The following is an 8,635-nucleotide window of genomic DNA, read 5'->3' on the forward strand; positions in this document are numbered from 1 at the left end:
GGCAAACCTCAGAACGACTAGCCGAGGAAAGGCTGCTCCAGGCGGGGTACATGAACGCCGAGCGCCCGGTCATCGCTGGATCAACTGGATAAAATTTTCATAAATCTTTAAATAAACCACAGATTTGAGCTTTAAACAACTACATTCTCGCCTGAAAAACTCTTAAAACTACATTTCATGATACAGAAACAGTAGTATTATATGTCAACTGTATTAAAAAATGGCGCTTCTTATGTTGTCATTCTCCGTGGCGCTGCCTTGTCAGCTGTCAATCAAGCTGTCAATCAAAGTTAACCACGCCCTTATTGTCATACATTTTATATCTAAATACGATCTAAACTAACGAGTTAGAAAAAAATTCACCCCCCTCACAGTTGTCAGGCACTCGGAAGCTATCGAAAAATACAATAAAAGTCCATGGGACCAACCTGTAAAAACATGAATTTATGCTGTGAAAACGGACATTTTAACATGGGGGCTATGGACATTTGCTCCCTTTTGGGACCTGCCCCTAGCGGATTTTCGATGTATTGCAGTTTTTCGCACTTCCGGGTAGGCTTCATTTTTCAGATCAGAATGTTGCCGCTTGGTTAGTAGATGCACCGGGGACCCGATTATAGCACTTAAACACGGAAAAAGTCAGATTTTCATGATATGTCCCCTTTAAAGATTACAAGGGCATGTGAATTAAAAATGTGCACTGATAAATCATTTATAATAAATACTGCAATATAAAAAAATAAAAAAAAGATGGGTCCATTTTGATTTATTGGTGACTACACAAAGCATACTTCATTGTGACTCTCCAAACATACACATAAACAGAGACATCAGCATACTTACAGGCATCAGTACAGAACAGATAAACTGGCAACCAGACAGCAGCACATACACAGTATGAAGGGGATCTCAGCAGGGCAGGTGTACATCCACGCCCCTTGCTGCAAGAGCAGCTGTCTCACACGTTTTACCTCAGACAGCCCAGGAGGAGAACCGTATAGCGCTCAGACAGGTGTGACTGTAATTATCAACCTTGTGGTGTGTGTGTGTGTGTATAGCACAGCAGCATGGATATCCACCCTTTTCATTGTTACTGTAATTATACCCACATCACTCCCAACCCCATGTTTCCTGTGCTCTGAGTCTGACAGTTACACACCTAGACCCCCCCTCTCCTCACATTACTGTCTCCATGACTTTCACATCTGAGCAAACGCACATTCACATTATCCCTCCATTTCTCAACGGTGATCCATCAGCGTAGCACATTCACACTTCTTTGTTCAGGCAGCTTTAAATGCATAAACAAACTTCCAGGAGTTCATGCTCGACTAGACTTAGATTGATAATAATCATATGTTGATGTATTTTAAAGTTGTTTTGTGTGTTTTGGGCGAGAATTTCAAATATTAAAGAAGTTTAAGAGACTTGCAGCATATTTCTTGCTTCATGAAGTAGAAAACACTTTAAAAGTGTTTGCTTTGGATTTTGCGTTTTGCATTTTTAATGTTTTAACGTTTAAGATCTTTATCGAACAATGACTGAACTAGATGACACTGTGTGTCTTAAAAACATTCCATATAAATGTAATAATGGACTGCATTATTACTGCCCTTTCTTTTTTGCTTATTTGAGTTCTGAAATGTCTTTAAAGAAGAATCATATTTCATATCATCTTGTTTTCATTATGATTAGTTACGCTGAGGATACCTAATCTTATTTTATCATTAAATTATCTTTGTCTATAGTCTCATTACACACTGTTATGAAAACAAATTCAATCAATGTTTCAATCTGCAAAAGTCACAACTGCAACTGTTCGGAAGGTCACATCCATTCTGTGTAAATGTGAATTGATGTACACTTATTATGTGCAATATTTCTACTCCTAAAAAATATCAGCCAGAAAAATCTATTTAAGAGGAAGTCTGAGAAATGTGGTTTTGGAGAACATTTATTTTTCTATCTGTTGGGGCAGATAACACTCTGAGTGTCCTTGAAATGCTTGCAATCCAAGCAAACTGTAAAAACTATTGACACTATTATTATATGTTGATGGCACTGAAGATCTACGGTTTTACTCAAGGAAGGAATGATGTATGAAACATGTCCTCTGTAGGCTAGATTAACTTGAACCCTTGAACCCTTAACTTGAAGTGGTTTATTGAAACAACGTGACAAAATATAATCCAAAACAGGCTTGACTATGGCTTGATATAGAATGACACAAGACTTGGCATGAACATACATACACTCACCAACAATATGTTACAACATCAAAGCTAGACAAGGGACAATGGAAACATGAGGGCTATATATATACACAGAACACAATGAACCAATAAAGCAATAAGAATGTGACACATGAGACTAGGGAAGCACGTGACATTATCACATAAAACCAGGAACCAAGACTAAGCCAAATTACAAAATAAAAGACATGAAACATGAAAGTGAAAAAAAAACAAAAAACAAATGTGACAATGTAGAAAGAGCCATATTTTTTTCACATGTCTGCCAAGAGTGACATTAGGACTGAAAGAGAGAGTGAAAGACCCTTAAAATCTATATTAGGTGTAAATTGTACATTCAGGATCATTTCCATCCATCACATACAGTAATTTCTCCAGCATGAAATGGCCTGATTAATGTCAGGAAATTAGAGCACAAAGGTCCAACTGAGCTGACCTTTTACAGCACATTTTTGATGTGACATTTGGGAAGAATTTTAGGAAACCTGACACAATGCCCTGAATATGAGTATCAACATTGTGCCATTTTCTGTATGTGCCAAAATAACAGCAGATGTTTTGAGTATTAGGCTGTGTCAGTAGAGGCTAATTTCTAACAATGGAGATTCTTTGATGACTGCCATTATAGCACAATTGAATGTTATTTTCCCACATAAGGTCATCGAGACCTTACAGTTAATGATTACAATGAAATCAAGACACCAGAAACACCTCTTATCTCTTACTCTCTTTGATTTGATTGATTTGATGACCTTTAATTCAACGATTACCACAAACATAATGTAGCTGTTATGGAAGCAGACTCAAGAGATGGTTAATGAAGGAATAACGGGAGTTTATTGACAAAACAGAGCGGAGACAGGATGCAGGTAAGTGATATGAACAATTATACTTTGGAGAGCAGGTGATGATTGGAATGGTTCTTCTTACAGAAATGGAGACACGTAGGAGAGACGAGACGATGGAGATAATGGAGACGCTGGAGAATCAAGCTTTGTGATAGCAAGGTAAGTAGTCCTCTTTGAATAAACAAGACCAGGCAGTGAACTGAGGTGAAGAGTGTGTCTTTATAGTGCTGGTGATAATAGTGATGATGCAGATGTGTGTGATTAGAACTCAGGTGAAGGAGTGCGCTGTTTGTTACACCTTACAAACACAATAAAACAATCAACAATGAACAAATACTCATTATTACTGCCTGGATACCAGTGTTAAAATGTAAAAGTAATCACATAAAAGCCTGCCGAAAAAGATGGGTCTTAAGGCGAGATTTAAAAACATGAAGACTTCCACTGTTTCGCACATCCTGTGGCAGCAGGTTCCATAAATAAGGAGCTGCATGACTAAAGGCTTGGGACCCAATGGAAGTAGTGCGAGTTCGAGGGAGAACAAGAAGTGTGAGTGAAGAAGATGATCTTAAAGTCCGAGAAGGACTGTAAATATGAAGAAGATCGGATAAGTATGAAGGGGCAAGATTGTTGAGTGCCTTGTAATAATTTTAAAATTAGTACGATATTTAACTGGGAGCCAGTGCAAGTGTTGTAATATGGGAGTAATGTGTTCAGCTAGGGGATTTCTGCAGATGATTCGAGCAGCTGAGTTCTGTACTAGCTGGAGTTTGTGGAGTACCTTTGAAGGCAGTCCATAAAAAAGAGTGTTGCAATAATCTATACGGGAAGTGACTAAAGCATGAACAAGAATTGCTGTGCTCTTTACTGAGAGAGCCGGACGGTTAATATTATATATATGGAAATAAGCAGAGCGAATGACACTGTTTATGTGTGCTTCAAATGAGAGAGTACTGTCAAGGATGACCCCCAGACTTTTAACTTGTTTAGATACAGACACTGGTAAGTTGTCCATATTCACAGATGAACATGTGGATTTCGTCAGATGGTTTTTTGAGCCAACAAATTCTTTTGTTTTGTTTTACTGGTGTTAAGTTTAAGAAGATTTGAAGTAAACCATTCTGTAATCCCTGCTAAACAATCTGAGAGGACAGATGGAGGAAAGTAGAGGTAGGTTTGGAGGACAGGTAAAGTTGGGTGTCGTCGGCATAGCAGTGGAATTGAATACCAAATTTCCTAAAAAATATTACCAAGGGGTAAAAGATAAATAATAAATAAAAGAGGACCCAATACTGAGCCCTGTGGGACACCTGTATTGACATACGAAGGCTTTGAACAAAACTGTTTCAACTGTACAAATTGAGTATGACCCGTAAAGTACGATCGAAACCAAGTCAAGAGGGTACCTATAATTCCAATAGACTCCAATCTGTCCAACATAATGCTGTGCGAGATAGTATCAAATGCTGCACTTAAATCGAGCAGAATTAGTATAGGTAAAAGTCCAGAGTCAGCAGCTAGCAATAAGTCATTAGAGATCTTAACTAGTGCGCTCTCAACACTATGATAAGGACGAAACCCAGATTGAAATTGCTCGCACAGACCATTATGAGAAAGACGATGCTGGACTTGGGCAGCAACAATTCTTTCCAATATTTTAGAAAGAAACGGGAGATTTGAAATGGGGCGAAAGTTACTTGAATCAGCCCCCGGTTTCTTAAGTATAGGAGTTATCACAGCACAGCAGTTTTCAATTGAGATGGAACAGTACCAGAAATAAGTGAAGAGTGTATGATATCAGTAATTAAAGAAGATAGAGAAGGTAAGCAGGCTTTAACCAAGTATGTTGGAATAGGATCCAACTGACATGTGGTAGATTTAGATTTATTAATAGTATAGATTACTTCCCCGATGCTTGGAAGTTCAAAAGAGGAAAGCGTAGAATTTAGAGGTTGATCAGAACAAGGGTTGAACTGACAACTATCTAATTTTGTCACAGACATTTGTTGATGAAAGTTTTCAATTTTCCTTATAAAAAAAGACATAAAAGTTTCACAGATATCAACAGAGTAAAGATGGTAAGGAAAAAAATCAGGTGGCTTTAAAATATTATTTACCACAGAAAAAGGGGTTCTTGTGTTCCCTTCACCAGAACTAATCAAACTGGCATAGTAATTGGTTTTAGCTGTAGTAAGGGCTACCTTATAATTGTTCATATGCTCAGAATACAGTTCTTTATGAACCACAAGTCCAGTCCTGACATATAATCGCTCCAAATGTCGGCCTTTGACTTTTAACCCTCGTAGTTCTGGAGTAAACCAAGGAGCAGAGTTGACAAATGAAACCGACCTGGTTTTTAATGGAGCACAGACATCTAAAATCGTTTGTAGTCCAACATTGTAATGAAGAACCAGGCCATGGGGTGGAAAAATGGCCGCTGCTAAAAAGGGTGGAAAATTCTTCAGCAAAAATCAATGTTCTTTATGTTCCGGAATGAAATAGAATGACACAGATTATGCTTAAAAACTGGTAACTGAGCATTAAATGACACCAGCATATGATCTGATAAGGACAGATCGGAAGTAGTACAATTATGAGAAGTTACACCTGAACAACACACAAAGATCCAGGGTATGACCTTTTAAATGGGTAGGATAATTAATAAACTGTTGTAAGCCAAAGCCATCCAGACATGATAAAAAAAAAAAAATCCCTTGTAGATACACTACCAGCATTATCAATATGAATATTAAAATCCCCAAGCAGAATTACATTAGGAGACAATGAACAAAGAAAAGTTAAAAAAGCAGAAAGTTCATGTAGAAAAACAGAGTTGGCCTTAGGAGGACGGTATACAGTAGCGAGAATTGTAGGAATTGACCCAGTAATTTGCAATGCAATAGATTCAAATGAGGTATGTTCTGGCATAGATATTTCTGAGACTTTCCATTTCTCATTATATAATATTGCTAATATAAACACGGCCTGATGCACAGGGTTTTGCAGGTGTAAACATAGCCTGGGGGAGCAGAATGGTTGAGTTGAGAGAAGTCATTACTTTGTTGCCACATCTCAGTCAGACAGAGAAAGTCAAACTTACGATCCGAGAGCAAATCATACTCAACAGGACCTAATACTCCATAATCCAAAAGTAAGATCATTCTTACCGGTTTTTGTGTCGGCTTATCTGGATAGCTTTGCTAGCACGCTGCGGTCCACGGCCCATGGATGTTTCTTTGAAGGACGAGGATTGGAAGACCAGAAAGTCTGTATTGCTCTTAGAGTATCAGATGTGGAACTTCGTCGGGACCCCCGGTGTATGTATTTGCGTCGTGGTTGATATGCGATCTCCCACTGAAAGTGTAGAGCGGGATGTGGCTCGCAGAGGCGAAAGCGCAGTTGAAACAGTTCCTCCGCCGTGTATTGATGAATTAAAAGAAATACAGAAGAAATGATAATCTAGACGAATGCGATCCAGGTAGGCAATTTAGTGATCCTCATGTTCCCACACAGAGTTCAGCAGCAAACCGAGCCAACAGTCAGACAGCTCCAGAAACAACGTTTCCGAAATACTAGGTAGGCAAACTCTAGTTGTTATTGCAACGTATGACAATAAAACAGCCGCTACAGCTGAATAAAAACATAAAACAGCAGTATCTTTCTGGAGCAGCGGCAGCTAACTTGCGCCAGCGTTCACTCCGTTGGTCAGGTATGTGTATGTGTAGGTAATATACAGTATTTGGCATTAAAACATGCCATCATTTCCTTTAGTTCCTGTTTCCACTCTCTGTTTAGTTTCCTTGGATTCTCATTGCTGCCTAATTTATTTAAATGGTTACTCATTGGTTATTTGATTCTTCACCTGTTTCTTATCTAGTTTCCTTTGTTTGTAGCCTGTACTTCCTGTGTTTCAGTTGCTTTGGATAGAGCAACCAAACAATACATTCTTATTAATGTATTGTTTGGTTTGTGTTTCTCCTTTATGTGATCTCCTGAGTATTTTTGATATTGTATTTTTAGTATTGTTAATAAAGACTGTCTGATTGAATCTCCTTCGTCTCTGTGCATACTGACCAGCAAATGTAACACACCCACTGATAAGAAGAGCTTTTGGATCATGTGTCCGTTTTTGCATGTTTCTTTCTGGGTGCAATTAGACATTTGCTTTACAAAATCTCTCGAGATGTATGTGAGGAGATTAGCAGATTAGTAGGATCAGCCAAGTCTTTCAGAGAAATGGAGCAGCCATTGTCAGGAAGCTTTAACAGTGACACATTTGAGAGGATAATGTTATTGTATTCTTGCTGTGAAATATCTAAACAATACCACTGACTCTTATCCGACACCAGACGTGCCTGCCTTGCCTTCCTCATTGTCATCTCACTAGTCCTGACTAGTCTGTGTGATTAGGATCTTTACATTTATTCTCCCTGTCTCTCTCTAACCTCCTTACCTTTCACACCGTGTGGATCATTTCTCAACATTAAGAGCCTCTGTTTTATCTTACTTTTCATGTTTTGAAACATGTATCAGGACATCTGGGCTAGAGAAATGCTCTTTAAATACACTTTAAATCAACTGTCTGCACCAAAATGCATATGAATTCCTAAGCCAAATATTAATAAATCAAATATGAGTATAGTATATTATAAAGCACTGGGTAATTGCCTTCAAATTACTTTTATCATGTGGCCCATCAAGTCCTGAATAGAAATATAATGAAAGTAAGGTACATTTAATCCTTCGAGATATGATGGCATTCAGCAGCCTGAACTAAATCAGTGGGCCTGTCCTTTAATGCCTGGCCAAATTACGTGAGAGGATAAGTTATGAATCAAATGAATCAACTGGCTGCAGTGACTTCAACTCTCGCTATATGCTGATCTTTGACCAGTGGATTGGGCCATCATTTTCCAGCCGTCACACTTACTTAGAAACTAAATGATGCAGTCAGTGACCCAGTATTACCATACCATACTCAATTGCTCCTCTGTTTGCTATTAAAACCCCTACATATGCCTTAAAGAAAACTGATTTTCAAACAGATGGAAGAAAAGAAAAGAAAAGAGGATGGATGGATGGATGGAAAGACGATTGCCAGGGGGAAGGATGAATGGAAGGCAGGAAAGAACAAAGGAAGGACAGACAGACAGATTTTGTCTCTAGATTAACAACTTTTCAGACCCCTTTAGCGGCCTTTTTAAAGGAGACATATCATGAAAATCGGACTTTTTCCGTGTTTAAGTATAATCGGGCACAGAAAACGTGAAAAGTGACAACCCAGTAACTTTGTTTTGGTAAACCTTTCTCTGCAAAACATTGTATACATCATCTAAAAGCTGAATAAATAAGCTTTCCATTGATGTATGGTTTGTTAGGATAGGACAATATTTGTCTGAGATACAACTATTTGAAAATCTGGAATCTGAGGGTGCAAAAAAATTTAAAGCCTTTAAAGTTGTCCATTTATGTTCACGATTGTGCTGCATTCACTCACAAAAATAAATGTTTTATATATTTACGGTAGGAAATTTA

The sequence above is a fragment of the Abramis brama genome (genome assembly GCF_963993115.1).
Source record: "Abramis brama genome assembly, chromosome: 22".
In the NCBI taxonomy this organism is placed as follows: Eukaryota; Metazoa; Chordata; class Actinopteri; order Cypriniformes; family Leuciscidae; genus Abramis; species Abramis brama.